This window comes from Alligator mississippiensis, chromosome 14 (genome assembly GCF_030867095.1).
Source record: "Alligator mississippiensis isolate rAllMis1 chromosome 14, rAllMis1, whole genome shotgun sequence".
Classification (NCBI taxonomy): domain Eukaryota; kingdom Metazoa; phylum Chordata; order Crocodylia; family Alligatoridae; genus Alligator; species Alligator mississippiensis.
The window spans coordinates 8,280,555-8,303,281 of record NC_081837.1 but is presented as its reverse complement, the minus strand read 5'-3'; the positions used below and the strand labels follow the sequence as shown (position 1 = coordinate 8,303,281).

The window sequence follows — 22,727 nt, the reverse complement described above, 5'->3', positions numbered from 1 at the left end:
GGATTTTTGAAGTGCCATCACTGGAAGTCAAGGCAGAAGTTCTTATTTTCTGTTCCAGCTCACCTATTCCTTATAATAATAACAATGCTAGCTCTTACGTTTGCAGGGACCAAACACAGATTGCATTTTATTAGTAGATGTTAAGAGTTATGAATCCAAAAAGATGACAAAGTCAGTAGGGAAATACAGATCGCCCAAGCAAAGGACTAACATAGGAGGGATGGGGGTAAGGAGGGGAATGCAACTAGGTTACAGAAAATACAATGTTAGAAAGGTCCTACTGTAGAGTAGGACCTTGCACCTAAAATAATCCCGTTAACCAGGAGAGTAATGTACTGTGGGGCAGGTACTGGTTCTGTGTCTACAGAAACAGGAGCGTTATGAGGTGTAATTCCCATTTACCAACCTTTGGACAGAAAACATCCACAGTCACTACTGAGAAAAAGGAAAAGACAACAATATAGCATCTTCCTCAAAGAAAAACACCAGGGGATTTATATTATCGTATTGTACCAGGCCTGGCAGAAATCGGGGTGGAGTGCATTCCCATAGCAGCCAGTTGCGCTTAAAGAGACTGTACAAAATAATCCACTGTGTCATGGTCTGTCAGAAGTAGTTTTCTTTGGTGACTTGAAAGTCTGATCTCATTGTATTTTTGAGTTAGTTTTAATGGAGGCTAAGTATTCCGGTGACAAGTCACCTGGAGCCCTAATGAAACAGAGCAGGGTGTTTCATTCTTGTAATGTGACAGAAATTGAAAATCATTACCTCACTTCTCGACTCTCTTATTTTGTTAGACATGACCTTCAACGAGAGATAATGAGAGTGAATTTCTTAGGAAAATAGCAAGGAAATGAGATGCCTTGTTTCTCCCCAGCCTCCCCCCAAAGATGACCTCTCTTGTCTTTATCCGTTTGTTATCCCTTTCCTGTCTTACATCTTTCTGTAAATTTATTTTAGCTTTATTTTCATTCATTCATCATTATACCCATACTCACATTGTAATCAAAGGGACAATGATTATATTCAGCAGGACTACTAATAGAATCGGGATCTGGTCCTAAAAATTAGTAGCTGATTTTTGAGTAGCATTCATAGATTTTAAAGCCAGAATGCACGTCTAGTGTGGTTCTACTCCTATAGCATGCAGTCGAATTAGAGCATTTCTTAGAAAGGCGTCTGGACTACATTTAATGACAAAAAAAGGTGGAGAATTTACATCTTTTCAGCAATCTCTTCCAATGATTAATTACTGTAAATGTCAAACAGGTCATCTCATTTCCATTTTTGAGTGTCGCTGATATGAGCTTTAGAGCTGGCTTTAGAGCACCTTGAACACCAAGTCTAGAGTAGTCATCCAGTCAACCAAGAGTTGCGAAGAAAGTTTGAAGGGCACACAAACTTGACAACGTGAAATGATAAAAGGTTTGAATTCTGCAGGCTTCCTAAGTCCACACATATACCAGGCCTTACCTACGCTTGAAAATGTTGGCTGGTGTATTGCCGTGCCAGTTAAATTTTCTAGTGTCGATGCAACATTAACCAGCCCAAAGGAACTTTTTTGCTGATATGCACGTATCTAATGTACAGCTTTTGCCGCTATGTGCATATTGTAAAATGAAACATCCCTCTGATCAATGGTACTGCATGAGCCAAGTTTCCAGTGTAGACCAGGACTGAGTCTCTAACACTGCTGGGTGACTTATTGTTCTTCAACGAGGCTGAGGTAGTATCTAACTGCCAATATGTTCCTCAGCCACATGCTAATTGTTTCCTGTCCGGCAGACTTATAGTTTTGCTCTTCACCCAGTCAGAGGCCACTTTTGCTGCTGTGAGCGGACGTCACAGATAGGGATACACAAAGCAATTTGGATAAATCTTATTTTTAAAGGCAATCTTCTTCCAACAGACCAACATTCTCAGAAATTTGGAAGAGGGCTGATTTTTTAATTAGGGTGTTTTCAGATGTCCAGCAGTTCCTGAGTGAAGCTGGGACCAGAAGTGTCAAGATCTGATAAGAGAGACCTAGCCAAACCTTAACCTGAAGCGGATGCCAGAAATCTCGCCCAGTCTTGTCCAGACAAGATTTCCAGGTTGACACTGCAGACCCAAGGGTTTTAGGGAAGCAACCAAATGTTATCCACACTAGAGCTCTGCAAGAGCATGCCTGTCCTACCTTTGTGCAGTGTCTGGCTTTGCACATACCAAATCCTGGAAATGAGGCAGCGTAGTCACCTTGCAGCAGTGGTGACTGGGTGGCTTTAAGCATGACTGAGACGGGGAGCTTAAGAACGGCGCGGGGGCAATTGGAGCACAGTCGAGTGAGTCGTGCTTCACTGCAGCATTCCTAGGCTAAGCACGGAGGAAGTGTAGATGTGCCCTAGGACAGCCATTCATCACCGTTTATGAGAGGACTACATTTTAAAGCCACACACCTCTCAGTTGCTGTGAATGAATGATTCAACCTACCATGTCACCAGTGGAGGGATTGGGCGAAAGTATACACAGCACCTGCCTGCAAGATAAATGTAGAGCCCTTGATTTTAAAAGAGCTCAGCTTCTCCCCACCTAGCTCAATCCATCTGCAAGGATGAAGTGGTTTGTGCTCACGTTGTTCTATAGGATGCTTAAAAGGAAAGCTAGCCCTCTGCATCCTGAACTCAATGGCGAACCTCTTCTTGACACCAGAGGTGCAAGATAAAGGCTGATGTCCCTGTTCACACACAAATGTCCCTGTTAACACACAACAGGAAGGACAACTTCCTTTGTTCCCTTGAAGGTGAGCACTGTAACCAACACCGCATTCACGGAGGAACCGAATGCTCAGAGGAACCCCAACAGCGGCACTTTGGAAGAGACATACAACTTCATGCTCCAAAATTACTCTAACCTCTCACTTTTTGGAGCTGCCAGGAAACTTTCTATGCGGACAAGTGATAACTGTAGACAGCAACTGCCTACTGTAGGATTTCTTCTTTCATCCTCATCTTAAACAGCTAGTACTGGCCACTGTTAGAGACTTGATGTAGAACAAGATGGCCTACTGGTCTACCCCACTACAGCACCAGCTATGTGGTTCTGTACGTCTGAGCAAGTATCCCCCTACCTAGCTAAACACTATTTCCTATGACTCAACCAAGGTCCAAGGGGAGTTCTGTTGGCTTTCCTATGACCCAGGAAAGCAGCTATCTGAGCCCCCATCAGCAAGGAATTCCACCGAAGGGTTAAGCGTGGAATAAAACAGAAGGACTTGGCTTGCACATATGAATAAGAAAAGTTTTATTTCTTATCAGTGCTGCAGCTGACTCACTGTGGCCATTTAGCAGCTTCTCCAGCATACGTCAGATCTCGGGGGAGTCCACTAACACTTATTGTGCAAAAATAAGTGCCTTGTCGCAACCATCTGTTCCCCTGGTTTTGTACTTAGAGGGTTTGTCTACTCATCCGTGCCCTCTCTCTGCAAAGCGCACTAGAGTAATTCAGCGTGTTGTCAGTGCTGCAGCATTGAGACGTTTGTGAACAGAAGCGTTTGTGGGAATTAGAAAGGTGAGAAATGGAAAGGGTAACCGTGAATGAACGAGACTTATCTCTCTAAAAGTCTGATGCTGCAGTATGCCTGGTGCAGGTTTATAAGCCCTGCTATTCCACAGCAGGTTTTTTACTATGTTATAATGACTATATAAAGTATGTTTGCACTTACACGTCAGATCAGATCAGATCCTGGCCTCTTTACGTTGTTCCAACAGTGCACTGCAATTGTAATACCCACTGGGGGACTTCCCTTAGTGACAGAGAGCTGGCTTTATGCCACCCATCTCCCACGATCTATAATGTACTGGACATAATGAAGGGAAAGGAATATGATCAGAATATCTTTGTGCTCCAGCAATCTCCAGCTAGAATAAAACCTCCCCAGGGGCCATTACTATTTCGTGCTAATTAGAATAACCCTGAGATTTTCACAAAGCATGCTGAGGGCTCCCAGTACATCCGAGGATCAAGGAGGCACAAAGGCATCTCCTTTTTGGCTCTCATCCAGCAAACCGTTCTTCATACCAGCATCGCAAGGGTTGGATCTCAATGGTGAGACAAACAAAAATAGGCCAGTCTGTAAAACATGGGAGGGGAAAGGAAATAAAATATATTTGAAACATTATTGAGAATATTTTGGTTATGTTTTTAGCTTTGATATTGTTAAACTGAATTTAATGCTCCTGAAACCTGTTAGCTTTATTCTACAAACAAACAACTGGCCTCTGGGTATTCTCATAGTGCAGAAGTGGTAGTGTCACTTAGTGCCAGTGATGGATCTTAGAGTGGACACCTGTCTCCACCGACATCGAAATTTAGCTAAACAGTGAAATAAAAGGGGGTAGGGCATCAGATGCTCTGTAGTAACTATCCACATACCTGTTCTTACCCTTTGGTAAGTGGAGGTTAAACCAGTTGGTTTAGAGCTAAGCATGAAAACTGGTTTAGGGCTGAGCTACTGTGGTTTATCTTTCATTTACTCTGGGATAAGAGTGGACGCAGAGAGAGTTGCTGCCAAGCAGATGGAACACAGTTGGCCGTGTCTACACGTTCATTAATGAACCGTAATTACGGCACATTAAGTTTAGTACCAGTAATTACAGGTACTACACTTAATGCACCATAATTGGCGCTACTGCGCATTAACGCTGACAACCAGTTTTTATGTGATGCTAACGAGCAGTAGATTAGCGCATTAGCATGGTTTTTGCCAGCCGTGGTAATGAACAGCAGAATTAGTCTACTGTGATGTTAGTGGCTCATGTAGACACGCCAGCTCACGTTGCCCCTTCTAATTCACTGTGATCTGTTCTCCTTTCCAAAGCCCAGCTCATTCCACATGAGGCCAGAGAACAGCCATGTGATAGCAATACTACTTTTCCAGCATGGATGAATAAGATTTTCAGAAACATCTGAGGGAGCTAGGGGCTCGGATTTCAATAGTAGTCGGATGGCTAACTTTCTGTTCTGCCGTATAGGTTAATGCTTATTCATCTACCGTCATTCATTCTCCAGAGTCTCCCAGTCTCTTAAATTTCGCTGCATTGATTATGATATGAAATGCTGTTGTATTTCAAGTCATGTGGAGCTGTTCAGGGCAAAGCATATTACAGGTGCGACACTTGACCCTGAATCACATCCGTGATTATGTGAACATCTGCACTGCAGTGCTTATTTGCAGTTTAATTATCTCCATTGCAGCAACAACAAAAAGGGGGTTAGCAGCAGAACAGAGGTCAAATTAAAGTGACGTATTCAAAAGGTTCGAAGTCCAGGTTCAGTTCAGCAAGCACCCAAAAGTTTAGATCCCATTTGATCTAATTAAGCAGTCAGCAAACATTGCTGACATTCAAGCATGGGAATGTCCTGGTGCAGTCTAGTGGAACATAATATAATCCTGGCTGACAGCAGCAAAATAATGAATCAGAACTCATGGTAAGGGTGATACCTTTTATTAGACCAACTACATTTTTGCAAAAAAAAATCTTTAATTGCAAGCTTTTGGGCACAAACACCCTTTTTTCAGGCATCGGAAAAAAGATTGTAAAAGTTCTGGGTAGAAATGAAAGTTCATATTTCTTTTCTCCAATCCCTGAAAAAAGGTGCTTGTGCCCAAAAGCTTGCAATTAATTTATTTTATTTTATTTTTTTGCAAAAATCTAGTTGGTCTAATAAAAGATATCACCTCTACCACACGTTCTGCTTCCTTTTTCCTCTACACCAATATAGCTACCACCTGGATACCTGGCAAAATAATGAAGTAATGGCATCTTCAAGTTGCCTATCTCCTCTCTAGTCTCCAGTTAGCTAATAACAAATAAATGGTCACTTTTATCAGAGACTAATTTTAAATGGAATTTTTTTAACAGCCTGGGTGCTGTATTGCAAGTGATTCATTTTAATCATCCATTGGCATTTCTAAAGTCTAGATAAACTGTAACACAGTTACAAAATACCGTTTAATGGAAAATTACTTTCTAATTAAATGGGGTGTGGGGTTCTACAAGTTATAATTTCTTCGAAAATTTTCAGGATTTTGTTGGTGTTGAAACCCCCAAACTTTCGATTTGGAGCATTTGCTTTCCAGTAATTGAAAGTTTGGGGGTGTTCGGCTTTCTATTTTTCAGTGGAAATCTACCTTTTTCATGAAAATGTTAAAGTTTTCTTTGGAAATTTTTCAGGAGACAGAAGGTTTCTTGCCCAACTGCAATATTTCACTTTTAGATAATAATCCTTGTTATGATGTCACCCACTTGCCTGAAATTAATGTTTAATATAGGGAGAGTGGTTAATTGGGAAGAATAAGGAAACGCTCCACCTCTACCCACGCTCTTAAATTTATTTGTGAAAGTGAGGTTCAACAAAATATTTTTGTTTCTGAAACTGGTTTTGTCATCTTGACTAGCAAACCCAACTGGTATCAGACGCCACTAGATTATTTGCTAGTACGAACTGATTCATAGATTGCAAGGCCAGGGCCAACAATAGCTCATCTTGTCTGCCATTTTGTAAACAGGCCATGCAATTTTCTTTGCGCCTAATTACTTGCATTTAACCAAAGCATACGTTCCAGCATGGCATCCAGTGCAGATCAGTCAAAAGCAGTATAACTCCCTCTTTTTGTACCAGTAGAGAATCTGGCCTATAATTCAGAGTAGAAGCCATATAAACTAAAAATGGGAAAGACCTGTCATCTCCTACTGACTCTTACCCAAAGTCCATCAAAGTTAGCATGAGGTTTGTCATTGATTTCGGAAGGTGTTGAATCAGACCAGTTGAGAGCTTTTACAATTGACAGTTTAATTATTCAAAGTTTCCCCTTGGAATTGCTTTTTTTTTATAACCAGTCAAATTCTTCCCTGCTTTCACCACTCCATCAGTCCCATCTAACATAGTGTTATCCAGTATTCGATACTGTTATACAGTTGCTCTTTCTTCCTTTGATTATAGGCATTGCAGTCTTAACACACTGTGTATTATTATTATTATTATTTCATAGATTTAATAGATTTTAGGGTCGGAAGGGACCTATTAGGTCATCAAGTCCGACCCCCTGCCCTGAGCAGGAAAGAGCACTGGGATCAGATTGTTATTATTTAAAGCAAATTAAAAAGGTAAGGGATTTGGGGGGGGTTGTTTTGTTTTTTTTAAAGGCCTGCGATTCCCTTGAACTGATGTAGTGGGGACTTCTTTGGAAGAGGTTATGCCCTATTCATTAACTCTGAGAGGAGACCATTTCACACTTTTTGCTGCTGTTTCTATTTCTAGCTGGCTTCCTGCAGATAGCTTTCTGCAAGGCTGCCTTGCTGTAGCAAAACTATATTGATTTACACAGCAAAGTCTCTCTTTGTGCCAGGCAAGGCTGGGGAAAGTAATCTTTTCATCAGAAGATTGTTGTTGCCTCCTCCCCTTCCCCACCCCCCCTTTTTTTTTCTCTCTAGCTAAAAACTCCCAAGGCTAAAAGCTGAGCTCTTTGGATTCCATGACGTTGCACATACAAACTCCCAAATTTACTTGAAAAATTGAGGATGTAAATCAACAGAGCTCCAAAAAAAACTAGCCAAGTTGCATTGATTTACATTAATTGAAGACTTGGCCCTTTCTTTATAATGAGTTACATTACAATAAAATGCAGAAGTGGCCAGTTGCCTAATTTAGTTTTTATTCAGGCAAAATGCCCTATCTTCTGGGAATTTATCTATGTTTCTGTTCTGTGCGGTTTTGTCATTCTCGTGATTAAAGTCAAGGTAACATAGACCTGGTTTTCTATTATTGTCCTCTGCACATGAGATCTGTAGAAGCAGCTTATGCTAATGGATGATACTGGTAGTTCGGTGATATACAGTATTGGCAATTCAACACTGTGCATTCAGCAAGGGCTGCACCTGTGGCCTTGATCTAGATCCTTAGCCAGTGCAAATCGGCGTCACAGCACCACAGTTCAAGGTGCTACGTTGGTTTTATTTCAGCAAGAGATCTGGACTTGAGAACAAATCTGAGAAAGGAGAGTCAGAGAGAGACAAAAATAATGATAGAGCAAGGTTGATAATAAGCCTGTTCCTTTCCCTTTTCAAGATGTGCCATGGGGATTTTTAATTTCCATGCGCACAGGGACAGAAGAGACTTTAGTTTTCTGTCTTATCCAAAAGATAAGCTTCAGCCTTGATGCAGGAAAAGGATTAGAGCTTGCAATAAATAAGCAATTCTATAAGCCAGCAAGGGCATTGAGCAGAAGGCATGATCATTCCAGGCCCAATTCACTCGCGTAAGTCATGGGGACCAGTGATGAAGTCGCTGGAGTTACACCAGTGGGGGGAAAAAAGGGTGCATGCAAAAGCAGAATCAGATTCTCTGTCTGAGATCTAAGCCCATGCACATTTACAGCGTGATTGCCATCAATCAATTGTGTTAGCACAAAGCCTTCATAGTTGCCAAACACTTTGTGCAAAATATAACAATACAATGTTTTAGCTGAGAAAAACCAGATCCTCATCTTCTGTAAAGCAGCATAGCTCTGTCAGTCTCAGGGTTTTAACACACGTCATGTTTGCAGCAGGGTACTTGCACAGTCTTTGTACTCCGGTATAATTATACCAGAATCTGAAGCAGACAGACACGCAGCTATACCAGGGTAGCTATTCTTAGTAGATACGCTGTAGGCTTTAACAACACGTTGTTCGTATGTGTGGGAGAGCAAGTAATAGACTGCTTGCCATGAGCAAACAGCGATCCCAGGGAAAACTGCAGATACAAGGAATGTACACTGGTATGCCTGACACTGGTGCTTTTTACTTCCCCAGTTTGAGTGAGTGACACTGGTATAGGGCTGTACGTTGTATGTCTGCTCCTTGGAAACATTGACTGCGTTAGTGTAAATGTATTGTACGGTCCGGCCCTCATCTGTCCTGACTTGCTTCAGCTAAGGACCTGACCTGAACAGTTTAATGCAAAAAAGAAAATAGAAGCACAGAATCACCATTTGTAAGGCCATATCCAAAAACCCACACTTAGCTTGGTGGCCTTTCCCCTCTACAAAGAACTACAGGTACACGTGCTACTTTTCAGTCCTATTTAATGTCCTGTTTGGAGGATCCGTGTGACACACTGGTCTTGTTCCACCCCTCTGCACAAATTTCACCCCTGAACCCTATTTACACAGTAACGGAAAGCAAACAGTACAAAATTGAAATCAACAGGTCAGATCCTAGACATTGACCTCAGCTAATAATGTTTGATTTAAACTGGAGATCAGAGGTCTCTTTAGCCTTGGCTGGTGGATGCTATAGAGTAAGTCTTGCATTCCTGATGCTTTTATGAAAGGGGCAAAGGGGTCAAGAGTGTTTTTTTATTGTGGCAGAAGCGATCTGGAAATCTGAGAATTGATTCAGGGATGCCATCTCTGACAACAGTCTACCTTGATACCACTCCGTAATGTTTTACATAAACATATGGAGCATGATCGCTTTGAAGTAGGCTTTGATTTGTCTCTCTAATGCATTAATTCAAATGCTGTACTAGTAGAAATGCATTCGTATATAATGCTGCATGACGTTGCTCTAATTAATCCCCTTCTTCAGAAAACGAACGCTTTCCTGCTCATTTGTATTCATTGTTTTGAGGTTTAACTTGAAAAATGTATATTATACAACAGACTGAAATACATGGGGAATAAAATAAAAGAACGCAATGGGATAATAAGCATCATAGCACTGTTGTGACATCTCATGCTGTTAACATCAGAGTTGCCAAGATGCCACGGCTATGCCAAGCAAGAAGAAAAGCTTGTACCACTGAGTTATATTTTATAAAATGTGGCATAGCCTGTACTCTCCGTTTAAGAGCGAATTAAAGGCAACCCTCCTTTATGGATAAAAGTCTATTTTCAGCCACCTAATTTGAGCTGGGACAGTACTTGTGATAAGCCCACTGCCATGTCTGTCCTTTGCTGGGCTTACTGTATTATCATTATCCCGCTTTCAAAACCATGAGCTCCCTTCCACACACAAGCAACGTTGCAAATGCCATCGGTTTTTTATGGGGCCACACAAAGCAAGACGGCTGAAGTCAGGCACTCGTTAAAGCTGTACGCATTAAATTCAGTCAACAGCAAAATCCCTGCTGAATTCATTTGGTGCTACAGGAAGTCAAAATAATGACACTTAAACTTTCTACCATCCTCTGATGCATTGCCATTTCTTGGGGCGTGGCCTGGCATCTTCCTGTTACTTGTGATCTTTTAGGATGTATACAAGCATAATGGCATTAAGTCTTTGGGAGTTTTGCTTGGGTAACACCTGCAGGTTGTTTCCCTTTGAATTTGTACCCCACTGAATCTTTCTCCGTTGATAAAAAAAAATGAAGGGAAAATTTGCTATTCTATGATTCATCTTTTGAAATGCATTGCAAAGGGTCAATTCACAGTGTTAACAGCAGTCTAAGGCAAAGGAATGAGTCATCAAATGAGTCGAGATACCTTATTAGTGCCTACTTTTTCACTCACTATTCGAGAGTGGCCTTGGCAGGTTGACAGGAGTCTGCCCATGTATGGATTTTTCCTCTCTCTTAATGACCTCTTGATTTTTTGCCCCCCATTTCCTCATTTCTTGTACTACCATTCCATTGAATTAGGATTCCCAAAGGAACTTAAGGAAGTAGGTCTCCAAATCCCACTGGATTTCAGTGGGACCTGGCCCCCTGACTCTCGGAGCACATCCAGACAAGTGCACATATGCGTTTCCCTGGAGACAAATAGTGGCGGCACATAGTTGCGCCACTGCTACTTGTCCCTGAGGAAAGCCCATGCACATGCACTCTGGCACTTGGCAAGTTGCTCCGAGTGGGGTAAGGGAGGCTGGGGCCAGCACCTGGGCTGGCCCCGGCAGCCTTACCTGGGGTCTTGGGGGCTTCCCAGGGCTCCAGAGACAGTGATCCAGGTGTGCAGAGCCTGGCCTGCAGCTGGAGCACGGCTTCAGCCAGCCAGGCTTTGGTTTTGGGCAGCACGTGCTACTCCACTTTTTTTGATACTGGTTTTTTTGATACTGGGATCTCCCGGTGTTGAGAAAAACCCACCGCGCTGCAAACTAGCAGTGTGGGGGAAGCCTACATACGCATGCTCATCTGGATGCGCCCTCTGTCTCCATTTGAAAAATCCAAGTACTAGCTCTTTTTTCTCTTTCTCCTTCCCCCCATGCCTTTTCAGCTTCCTCCTTAACCCCTGTTTGCTTAGGCAGAGGTACCTGTCCTGGAAAAGGTATGAAACCTTTAAGTATCTCTTATTAATTCTAAAAGTAGAGGAAGGAGAGAAGCTTTTACATTACCATCAACTTGGGGGGAAAAAAAGAACTACAGAAATGCATGGAGATGAGTGGGGAGAGGATGTTTGAAGCCAACACAGCAAGAGAGACTAATATGGTTTGGAGACATTGGGGGGGAAAAATGCTATTTATTAAAAATATTTTAAAGCTAATAAACAGTCCTCTGAACTCCTTTAATCTCCTGTCCTTTTAGTTCATCTTTCATCTTTTCAGTACATCTCTTGACATACTCTGAAGCATTTTTTGAACAGAAAAGCTTCTGCGTAATTCAAACGCAAGATCCCAATTGGGGGGAAAAAATGTTATTTCTCCGCTACAGATGTCAGGTGCACTTTAACTATAGACTTGATATACAGGGCAAGTCAGGCAGCAGTATGTTCTAGCAGGAAATCAAACTTCTCTCATTTCAGGTATTAAAGATATGAACTACAGAGAGGTTGGGGAAAAGCTGTGGTTAAACAGAGGCCTTTTTTCTGCTTTATATTTTATTTCTGCTGTCTGTAAGGTTCAACTGCTTTAGGCATCTCCACACAATTTCTGGTTTGCCAATTAAGTATATTAACTCAGTGGTAGGGCTGAGTCATAATAGAGGTCTGAGTCATAACATTTAGCTGCACGTTTTAACTCTCTCAAAGACTGGGCTGCTCAGCTCCAGGTTTCTTATCCAGACCTATCTCCAGACAAAATGCCTTAGGTTCAACCTAATATAGAAAGCTAGAAATGTGGATGATGTGATGACAAGTATATACCCGGGCAGAGTACTGAGATATACTCGGGACTGAGACCAAGAATTTCTTTTCCTGACTCTGCCTTTGGCCTGTTGCATGATGTTGGGTGAATCACTTTATTCTCTGTACCTCAGTTTGCCCAGCTATAAAATGGGGGGTATGGATTGCCTGATGACATCCACAATATAAGAGTTGCTCGTTTATTTCATAGATTAAATGTAACTAAAACCATAGTCTAATGAGTTAGCCACAGGAACACAGTAGATTCTACTGACAAATGAGGGGCTTCTACTTGCAGAATACAATGTTGTTCTCACTTCTGGTATAAATCGGTAGCTCACTGGAGTAACTTTAGTTAAATATCCAAGTGTGATCCTATTCCAGGGGCAGGCAACTATTTCGGGTGGAGGGCCACTTAATGAGTTTTGGTGAGCTGTCTAGGGCCGCAAGAGTAGCGCCACCCTTTGACAGGTGCTCTGCCCCCTGGTTGCCATCTGGGGATTGGAAGTCCCGCCCCCTAACCTCTGACCTTTGCCACCAGAAGTCCCTCCCCTCATCCCAGAAGTACTCCATTTGGGAAGGGGCTTTCCCATCTTGGCATGGGAAAACAAAAGCAAATTATATGCTAAAAATCAAACATCCACAATAACATGTTTAAATTTTATTTTAAAAAATATTTTTGCCCTGATTTGTATGTGTTTGTGTTGTATATATAGAGGCGATTGCATAATAGCTCAAAATGAAGTCTTACTCATATACTGTGGGGGTGTGGGCAGGGTGACTGGTTCCTCCTGAGTCTAGGGGGGAGGGGCACAATTTGTGGGCGGACCCAGGAGCGGGCCAAAAACCCCATATCCACTCCTATACTTCTGTGCTGTGGCTTAGTGCCCCCCCCCCCAACATGTCGCTGGCCCACATGGCAAAAAAACTGCCCCATCCTGAGCAGTGCAGAGTCGGGGGCCAATCTCATGGGGGGTAAGTGCCCCCCCCATACTCTCCCTACCAGTTGCCTGTGGGTGTGGCTTGGGTGTACCCACGGGGCAGCCCAGAGCCGGTGGTGGCAGCACAGAGGAGCTGTGGTGCAGCCCCATGTGGGCTGCAGGCAGTGGTGAGAGAGAGGGGCAGCTTTTACCCCTGCTGAGCAACAGTTTCTGCCCAAGTAGCACTACTGCTGCCACTGTTCAGCATGAGCAGGTGAGTCTGGAGCAGACGCAGGGTGTGCTGAATCGGGGTTGTGGTGTGGGTCCCCACCTGTACTGTGGAGCTGGAGCCAGTGGCGATGGCAGATAGAAGAAGCTGCCGAAAGCAATCCTGCCATGGAGCTGCCCCAGGCCTGCTGTGTGCTCAGGGAATGACAGGATGCACCACTGCCAGACAGTGCCTGGGCCAGGTGGGACTGAGGGACCTGCCATGGGCTGGACAAAGTCCCTCCATGGGCCAGATCTGGCCCACAGCCCTTATTTTGCCCACCCTTATCCTATTCCATCCTGTTCAAGAGCTCAAAAAATCGTTAGCACAAAAGGGAGGTGGGTTTTCTACCTTCTTGGTCCTTTATGTACCTTAGTCTTAAGGCTGAGATGAAGACTTTACATAAGTTGACCCGTTAATTTATTTTTAAGGACTTAAGCTAAGTGGAGTAGCACTGCATTTGGGTCTTTAAGTACTATTTAGGTGCCTCAGAGGTAAAATAGGATTTGGGTTCTGATTCTCATTTCCCCCCAATAGGGTAAAGGGATTTTAAAGTAGATATAAATTTATATATAATCACTTTGCAGCCCTGTTGCACTTTTCTGGGGCTTTTGGTGCTACAGAGTCAGTTTGTTTATGCAAAAGATCCTGTTGTTTTGTTGTGTTACTAGAAATGGTGTAACTAGGGTACAGATCCTCAGCTGATATGAATCAGGGTAGCTCTACTAAGATCAAAGGAGGTATGATTTAGGTGAGGATTTGGCAGTCCATATTCTATGGCTCTTTAGTAAGCTGAAAAAAAAGCAATTGAGAAACGTTGACAAGTTACGGCAACTATTTTGCAAACTCTGAGTCTGAATATGACTTCAGTGCCTTGAAAAAAAAATGCAGTCCCATCCTGAAAGAAGTACAGGTACTGCAAAGCAACACCTAGTGATCATCTACAACTGTATCAGCTAGGCCACATGGAGACCTTTAGTTGTATGGAGCTAAGTGGTACTTTTATTTTCACTTATTTTTAGTTAAGCAATCTGATCACTTGAGAGAGAACTGGACCAAGGCACAGAGAGCGAAATGCATCCTCCTGCAAAAGAGAGTCCCCATGGTTTGTATGAACTCTTATTCCAAAGTAGTTTGATCCCCTTTGATGCAGTGCATTTTGAAAGTGGGTTAAAATGATTGGGAATATGGTACGCTTTTTCTAGAATAAAAGCATCCATGTAGGCAGTTAATCTGGGAGAACTATTTTGTGCCTTAATTATTTTCAAGTAGTCTGACAGAAGTCTGTATTCTTCCAGATCCTACTTGAAATTCTCACACACCCCCTATCTGAATTAACTTCCTTTGGTAGACAAGTCCTTACCTGAACATCAGACTTTAAGCCCCAGACAGCAATAGTTGATTTCCTGATAGATTTTCCTGGGTTTTATGCCTAAAACAACAAAATCCACGTTAACAATAAACTCAAACTGTAGGCCAGTAAGGTACAAATGTTAACAGGAGATGAACCACTGGAGCAAATGTCCAGGGAAGTAGTAGCTTCCCCATCTCTTGAAGCCTTCAAAAGTATATTAAGTATATTAGCTCCATAGTTGAGCTCCTTGTATAAAAATAGTGGTCTGAGTCGCAGGATTCACCTAGCTCTCTGTCTAGAAGGCATGCTCGATTCAAACACAAATTATTGGGCTTGCTAAAAGAATAACCAGGTATGACCCATGTTATGCAGGGAACTGAACTAATCCTTTGTCCTTGCCATCTCTAAAAACTATTTAATCTAACTTTAAGTATGTCCTTTAAGTGTGGACAGCATTGGGACTTTAGTTTATGTACTTCTTTGAAGCCTGCTTTTGGAAAATGGTAAATATAATTCATAGTTATCTGTGAAAGGAAAGCTTCTGGTAATCCAAGATGTAAACATCTTGCAGTAAACTCATTCCTGTGTTGCCTTGACTAGGATTATGCAATCCTATATTTAGTGCCTTCAGGAGCGGTGGCCATGATGGTTCTTGCCATGTAGGTGTGCCTATAAAAACTATTAATATTCAAATAACTTTGCTAAATAAGCAGCCCTGTCAGACAGATTATTTATTACTATTTATGATGACAGATTTATCTTTCTTATTTCTCCAACACATTTCTCCAGAGGAAATTAGATACAGTACTTAGTTTAAGCTGTGCCAAGGAGAAAATGTTTCTATAAATACTTAACAACTTGTCTGGAGAGATTACAAATATTGGTCCGTCCTTCACAATGTCACGCTGGTCATTGAAGCTGGGTTGAAATGTCGGTCATTTATTTTTCTCATGGAAAAAGGTAACTCAGTGGTTTAAATGGAGGGGAAAAGAATAAGCAAAATGTACATATAAATCATTCTTATAACCGAAATGTAATTGTTCAAACAGAAACATTTGGGAACAAATTGTCAGCCAACTTTCAAGAAAAACTTGTTATTTCCATGCTCAGTTCGCAGTGCCAAATCGACTGTACCAGCCAAAGTGTCTGTGCAGCCAATTAACTTGTGAAGGCAACCATTTGCGCACAGAAATCAGGCAGCTGGTCACCTGACTATATTGTTTCAGTTTGCCAGAGCAGGATTTTTGGCATTGAAAATTGGGGTATGCTTGCTTTCATCGGGTACACCAGGTGGCACGTTCAAAAAAGATGCAAACATTTGGAGGCCAGGGCAGGCAATTTAGTCCTCAATATTAAATGTATAGCGATTGATATGACTTTGGCCATGTGAGAGACCCATAAGTGGGAGCAGTTTGTTCTCTCGAATATTTAACAGATGGGGGTTGTTAGTCAGTTAGAGCCCAATTCAAGCCTGAGAAACGTGCCGCCATGAAGCCTAAGAACTTTTTAAGTCTATTTATGGTTTCTCTTGAAGGCTTAATGGGACTTACCTGGTGCATTGACTTTGCTGACCCCCTGCCTGAAGTCACTTTCCCCTTCATGCGTATGGAATTCCACTTTCCTCTTCATAGTTAATTAGTAACTCCTCGAGTGTTGTTATAAGTTGCATGTCTCCATAGACAGAAGAGGTTCTTTGGGTAAATCTGATCTCTTTTATTAGACCAAATCAAACAGTAGGAAAAATTCTTCTTTGCAAGCTTTTGGGTACAAATACCCTTTGTCAGGCTGAGGAAGCATCCGCGCTTGGTGTGTGCGCTCTTCCTGCATGGAATGACTAGTAAAGAAGCCAGAGGCTGGTGTGCATGCAAGAAAGCCAGTCTCCATAGAGTCACTTATAAACTGCTTACTGCCTCGCACTCTTGGAGGTTAATATCCTTCTGCTAGTTTCCACTCATGCTGGGTAGGATGCCTCAGGTCATAATTCAGCCCACCTCTATTGGAGTCAATGAGCAAAATCCTGACCCCGCTGAAAGCAGTGAGAAATTTAACACTGTGACCAGTATTTTATCTGTGGTACTATGCTGTTGAGACTTATGCTGCTCCTAGCAACTGTGTTTTGCCATTTTAATAGCCATCACTTTGGAAATATGCACAGTTCTTCCCCTAAACTGAATTTCAGCAAAGGTTCATGAAGCCGGTGAGTCTGCAAATTGGACTGGGAATCCTATGAGCATCAGCACTCTCAGGATATGTCCTATGCTTCCTACTCAAAACCAAATCCAAAATAGTATAAGCAACAAATTTCTTTTCATACATCAATACCTTTCCAGCCAGGACTTAGCAACATAAAGGTATGTGGCCATGATAAAAATTTCTATTACGTTCTGTGGAAGTTTTCCATAAGGAATGGCATATGGCATAGTGTGAAATACTTCATCAAGTGACAAGGAAGTTGTTTAAGTTTCTGCTTTTCCTAGTTATAAAACCAGCTCTAGTTGGCATCAAGTCTGAGGAACTGAAACAGGTGGTAAAATAATAAAAGCCCTCCTACAAGGAAGCTGCCCACACTGGGAGAAATATCTGAAAATTGCATCTTGATTTGTTTGGAATAATTTAAGGGAATTCATAATGGGCAAATGAAATTGGGATAAAACCCACACTTTCCTAAACAAGCACAAGAAACGCATATGTCCCTTCATATTCATATATATTAAATTGACTCTCCAGTTCCTGAACTGGTAGAATTTCACGCACAGAAATGACCCATGAGTCCAAACAACTTATTTAAAAACACTTCTGCAAACTGGAAAACGATGATTCCTGATTCCTAGGCAACGTCCATGTATGCCTGTTGAAATAGCAAGTTCTGTTACACATGTTCACATTACACTAACAAAGGCAGTACTGTCCCTGGATGGGGTATTAGATGGGAAGTCCAGTAATATTTGTTATAGGATAATAGAAAAATAGGTTTGGAAGGGACCCCAGGAGGTCATCTAGTCCAACCCCCTGCCCAAAGCAGGACCATCCCCAACTAGATCATCCCAGCCAAAGCTTGGTCAAGCTAGGCCTTAAAAACCTCCAATGATGGAGATTCCACCACCTTTCTGGGTAACCTGTTCCAGTGCTTTCCTACCCTCCAAGGGAGAGAGTTTTTCCTAAAATTTAACTTAAACTTCACTTGCTGCAACTGGAGCCCATTGCTCCTTGTTCTGTCATCTGCCACCACTGAAAGCAGTCCAGCTCCATCCTCTTTGTAACCACCTTTCAGGTACTTGAAGGATCCATTGGTGACCTGCAAGCTACTGGATGCCTTTCTCTGCCTCTATTTCCCTGTATGTAAAAAAAGTGTAATGACAGCGTGGTCTCTTTTGTAAAACATTTTGAGATCTACAGAAAGCAAGAGCTAAGAATTACTCTTATGATAAAATCCATCATTTCAGTCAAAGATGCCCTCACATTCAGTTTACAGGATAAAGAGACCTTTTAAAGAGCTTCAGTGCGTCTTCCCACAACCGTAGCTGCAAGCACGTTTGCTGTGTGACTCTGGTGCACAGATTCCATTACTTACGGATGTGAGTCCATTCCCATCGTACATCATAACTGCATCTGCAGTTCTTTGCCCCCATAAAATTGCATGCACATTTATGCTACGGGTACAGCACACGATGATCTGTTTAAACTAACAAACCTCAGAGAGTGAAACTGTCCTCCGCAGGGGCAGCACAATGTGTATGGGCCGCATGAGCTATAATTTAAACATTTTGCATCTGCATGTCTTTCACAGATCCACTGGTGAGTTTGGGCCTGTAGCAAGGAGCCAGGGACTCCTGCTACAATGAGGAAGCAGGCTGGACAGAAGGGCAGCTGCATGGGGAAAGTAGCAGCTTGAATAAGGACTGGGAACTCAAGGGCAGGCAAGGGACTTAAAAAACTGAAAGGCCGGCATATGCGGGCAGTGACTCACCAGATGCAGGCAACAGGGAAAGGGCCAGATAAAGGTATGGTGGAGAAAATGGAGAAGGGAGAGCAGGAGCGGCATCTGATGAGTGAAACGGTCTCTGGAGGAGACGCTGGGAGAAAGCGTAGCCTCTCCAGGAGGGAGAAACTGAATCCCAGGGAACCAAGTCAAGAGCCCTCTCCCCCGGGAGCAGTGTGGTGGGAGAAACAGGTGGTGAGCGGCCCTGTGGAAAAGACAATTACTCAGAGGGGAGGACTTGGCTGGCTTGAACTAGCCACTCAGTGTTAGTGCCTTCCCTGAGCAGGTGGCTTATCCTAAAGGGAGAGTATACCATTTCAGTAAGACTGTTAAATAACCCAGAGAGGTTCTTGTTTAGTTAAGGCATCAGCCTGCCTTTCAGTTCTGTGTTTAAACTGGTGGACCGTGGTGGACTAATAGGGGAGTTCAGAGGTCACAGAGGCACGAGAGGCTTAATCCTGATGGGAGCAGGGAACAAGCCGCAGTGTTGCCCAAACAGGACAGGACAAAAGGCCGACGAGATTAGTGGGTTATAGGGCTGAAGCCCCTCTGAAACCAGGTCTGCTACCATTGGGCCGGGTAGAGAGCCCCAGCTAGAGGAAAGAGGTGGACACCAGTCAAGCTGAAGCCCCAACAAGGGCACAGGGGAGAAAGGGAGCCTAGTGCCAGACTGGGTCTGAGATCCCAAGAAGACGACTTGTTGCTTAACACCTGCGAGGCATGGGCAAGGCTGAAGGGGAGGTTGGAGGCCATGAATAGTCTACATCTACCTGTAGCCACCTACAGGTGCCTAGATGGAGACAACAGACGTACTCTAAGACTCTTAGGGCTAGGGCCAGCTGGAAGATAGAGGTCAACGGGTGATTTAAATGAGCCCTGGAGTCCTGGATCATCTCTCAACAGCTAATTACTCCCAAGACTCATAAAAGGCACAGCAGGCGAAGGAGAGAGGCAGACCCAGGAGCTGGTTAAGCAGGAAAAATTGGGGCGCTAGTAAGCATCGCAGCCTTGCCCTGCTACAAGGCTGTTATGCAGAAACTTATACCAGAGTAAAGAGAAGGGCTGCACTTACTTATGGGCGCATGTTTGTTGCTGCTCTTGCCTTAAGGGCTTTTGGAATCTCAAGTTCAGACGTTTTTTACCGACTTCCAGTAAAGGCACTGACAGCCGGCAGCTCACACAGCTGGTCAAACATCACATGTAGACACACAAGCCCATATGATGCTTGCATTGTTGACTGTATCATTAGCTGTAGCCGGCTTCAAAATAAATCCTATAACTATGGCTAAACAAATACATTAGAGCTTCTCATAGCAGAAGCTAAGCCCTGCTCTGCCTAGAATCCTGTTCCCTTTGTAGCCCTTCTGACATGCCAGTTTATTTTTAGCCATAATTAAAATTTTAACATACTATGTCATAGAACCCATTTTAGTAACTAATGTGCCAGCACTATTTTATTAAATAGACTATAAAAACTTTTTAATTTTTAGTATTTGGCGTGTTCAAGGAGAAAGCAACCCTAACACTGACGCTTGATGACAGTTAGTCAATGAAGGAAGAAAAAAAACCAGCGGTGGTTCTGTCTATCTCCCAGCTCTCTCCCTAGCACTAAATTACAGAATTAATAGGCTTTTAGAAGAGACTGACACATAGTTACTGTGAAAAAGACAATTAAATGTGGAAAGCCACTTTTCTCACCGCATTTAATTTTAACTGGAGGCTTTGAGACTCAATAAATCTTTTTCTTATTTCATTCTCACTTTTTCCACAGGTATTAAAGCCTTTAAGAAAAGCACCTAGAAGGATCTCTGGTAGAAGCAAGTTATCCCTCCCCCAGGTATTTCTTCTGTTTTCCCCAAATCTGATTTTCCCTCCCCAGTACAAAGGCAGGGCTGTGTCTTCATACACAATAGGTTTCATATCCTTCCAGTTTTTGTGGTCTGTACAGTGGCTCAGCATAAAGACAGTGCAGTAGACTGCAAAGTCTCTACCACATTTCCCACTTTATGCTTTTATTCTGAAAAGCTAAGTTTTGTCTACAATTGCAGTGGAGTAAACAGCTACTTGCTTGCTTCCAACCTTCTTTGGAGCAGGTGGGATCAGAGAGCAAAGAAACTTTGACTCTGCCACCTCGTACTCCCCTGCATAGCTGCACCAGGTTGGAACCATTATGCAGGACCAGATTTCCCAGCGCTTGTCATCTATGAGGGGGAGGTTTGTCAAAAGGGTTGCTGTGCCCATGAGACACCCAAACTGTTCTGTGAGCATCTGACTCAAGCACCTCGAAGGGAACCAAATACTTCTGCCCCAATGGATAATCACAGGTGTCTTTCAAACAGTCTTTGGTGACGTGACTTGGAATTACCTCTGGGATGCAAAGGGAAAGAAGGACTTTGATAATGCAGCAGAGAGGAAAAGATGATGTTAGCAGCCAGCTACAAACTCAGGGATCCAAGGGGGCCGCCTTGCATGGAGGCCTCTTGAAAGCAGAAGTCCTATCTTCAGCCAGAGGCTAACACAGGAGCCTCTCTAAAAACACAGGGGTCTGGCCCGACAACACTTTGCTACAGCAAACAGTTGAGTTTAAAGCAGATGGCTGCTGGTGTGCAGCCCTGGAAGTGCACAGAGCCATGTTCTGGCTGCATTTGGAGAGGGCAGCGAAGTTGTCAGTACCTCCAGTGGATTCCTCTAGGTTCGCTTGAACCTCTCGATGCTGAGGTTTGGATGCTTACTGCTTACTGCACTTACGGAGCCATGCTGAGGGGCAGTTTTTCTTTCCATGCTGTACACTTGTGGGGGATGTTGCTAAATGGAAATATTGATACCCAGCCCTCACCTAACCCTGCTTGGCTGCTAGCCCAAGTGGTTTTATTTCTGGCCTAGCAGACATCTGCTGTCCCTGAACCTCACCACCCCATGACCATGAGTGTGTTTCTGGTGCCAGCCTTTGAGACTCTAACTGGAAATCCTTGTTTGACTTGTGCCCTTCTTAGCTAGATACTTGTTACTGTGATTAATTTTAATAAATTGCCATATGGGAGAAGTGACTTTGTCGTTTCTTTTAACATATGCTCATACCCCCAGGAGGCTTTGGCAGAAAGAGCCTGGGCAATTCCACTTACAGAGAGCTAATGTGATTAAGGCGGCAAAATGGTCTGGTGGCTTGGGACTTGAAAGACCCAAACAGTTTCCCACAATGCTTACAGACCATCTCAGACAACCTTGGAATTAGAGCAGGGTTGACTTTTTCCAGTCAATATGGTTTTTAGATTTTTTTTTTTTTCATTGCAAGTGTTTCATTTTGCTAGTTTTCTTTTTTTGTTGTTATTTGAAATTACTTGTTAATCCGAAATTCCCATCTGTTTTATTTTACACCTTCTTTAACCTTTCTGAAACCAAAGCATTTTAACTGACCCAAGGTGAATTTTCCTGACCTCTTTGATTCACAAACATTTGCAAAAAACAGTCAACTGTTTGCAAGAGGTATCTAAGATTTCCAGATTGGACAATGGACTGCAAAATCAGTTACTGGCATGGTTTTGCATGGGCTTCCGTCACTCTCCCTCAGTTGATCTTTCCTCTCCAACCTTTTGTCTCTTGTTTATTTACATCATAAGATCGATGAGACCCAGTTTGTTTCTCATGCCGTTGCCCATGGCCTGGCCCAACCCAACGGAGCCCTTATCTCGGTAGGATCTTCCATTGTTATTTATTGCAGTCGCACCTACATATTATCCTGCCTCTGCCTATGTCGGTATCTAGAAAGTGGGAGGAATGTGAATGTCTTTGTGAGAGGGCAACCTTGCAGAGGGAAGAGCCCGGTGAGAGAGGGCAACTTTGCAGAGGGAAGAGCCTGGTGAGAGGGGGCAACCTTGCAGAGGGAAGAGCCCGGTGAGAGGGGGCAACCTTGCAGAGGGAAGAGCCCGGTGAGAGGGGCAGCATTATGGAGAAGCCCCAGTATGGGTGTGGAGAGTCCCAGTGAGAGGGGCAGCAGTACAGAGAAGGCCCTCGTGAGAAGGGCAGCGTACAGAGAAGGCCCATAAGGCTTAGAGATACAGAACACCCGGAGCAGGAGAATTGTGGCCAAGTGGAAGAGAGGTAGCCTCCCTATAAAAACACAGATATCATTAAAG

At 43.1% G+C, this 22,727-nt stretch overlaps 1 protein-coding gene and 1 long non-coding RNA gene across 2 annotated transcripts in view; one reads left to right on the top strand and one right to left on the bottom strand.

Moving 5' to 3' along the window:
* The window catches only part of LOC102563781 (exonuclease V), a 264,829-nt gene that overhangs the window by 71,381 nt on the left and 170,721 nt on the right, over nt 1-22,727 (top strand). Inside the window, exons 3-4 of the mRNA XM_059717112.1 lie at nt 14,284-14,366; nt 20,366-20,431. The gene's annotated coding sequence lies outside the window, so the exon portion shown is untranslated. The remainder of the gene's footprint in view (nt 1-14,283; nt 14,367-20,365; nt 20,432-22,727) is intronic.
* Nucleotides 213-16,516, bottom strand: LOC109284569 (uncharacterized). Its single transcript, XR_002092057.2, has 3 exons — nt 16,166-16,516; nt 14,625-14,693; nt 213-4,108 (listed from the first exon to the last, which is right to left on the bottom strand). It is a non-coding gene; the product is annotated as an uncharacterized LOC109284569 (long non-coding RNA).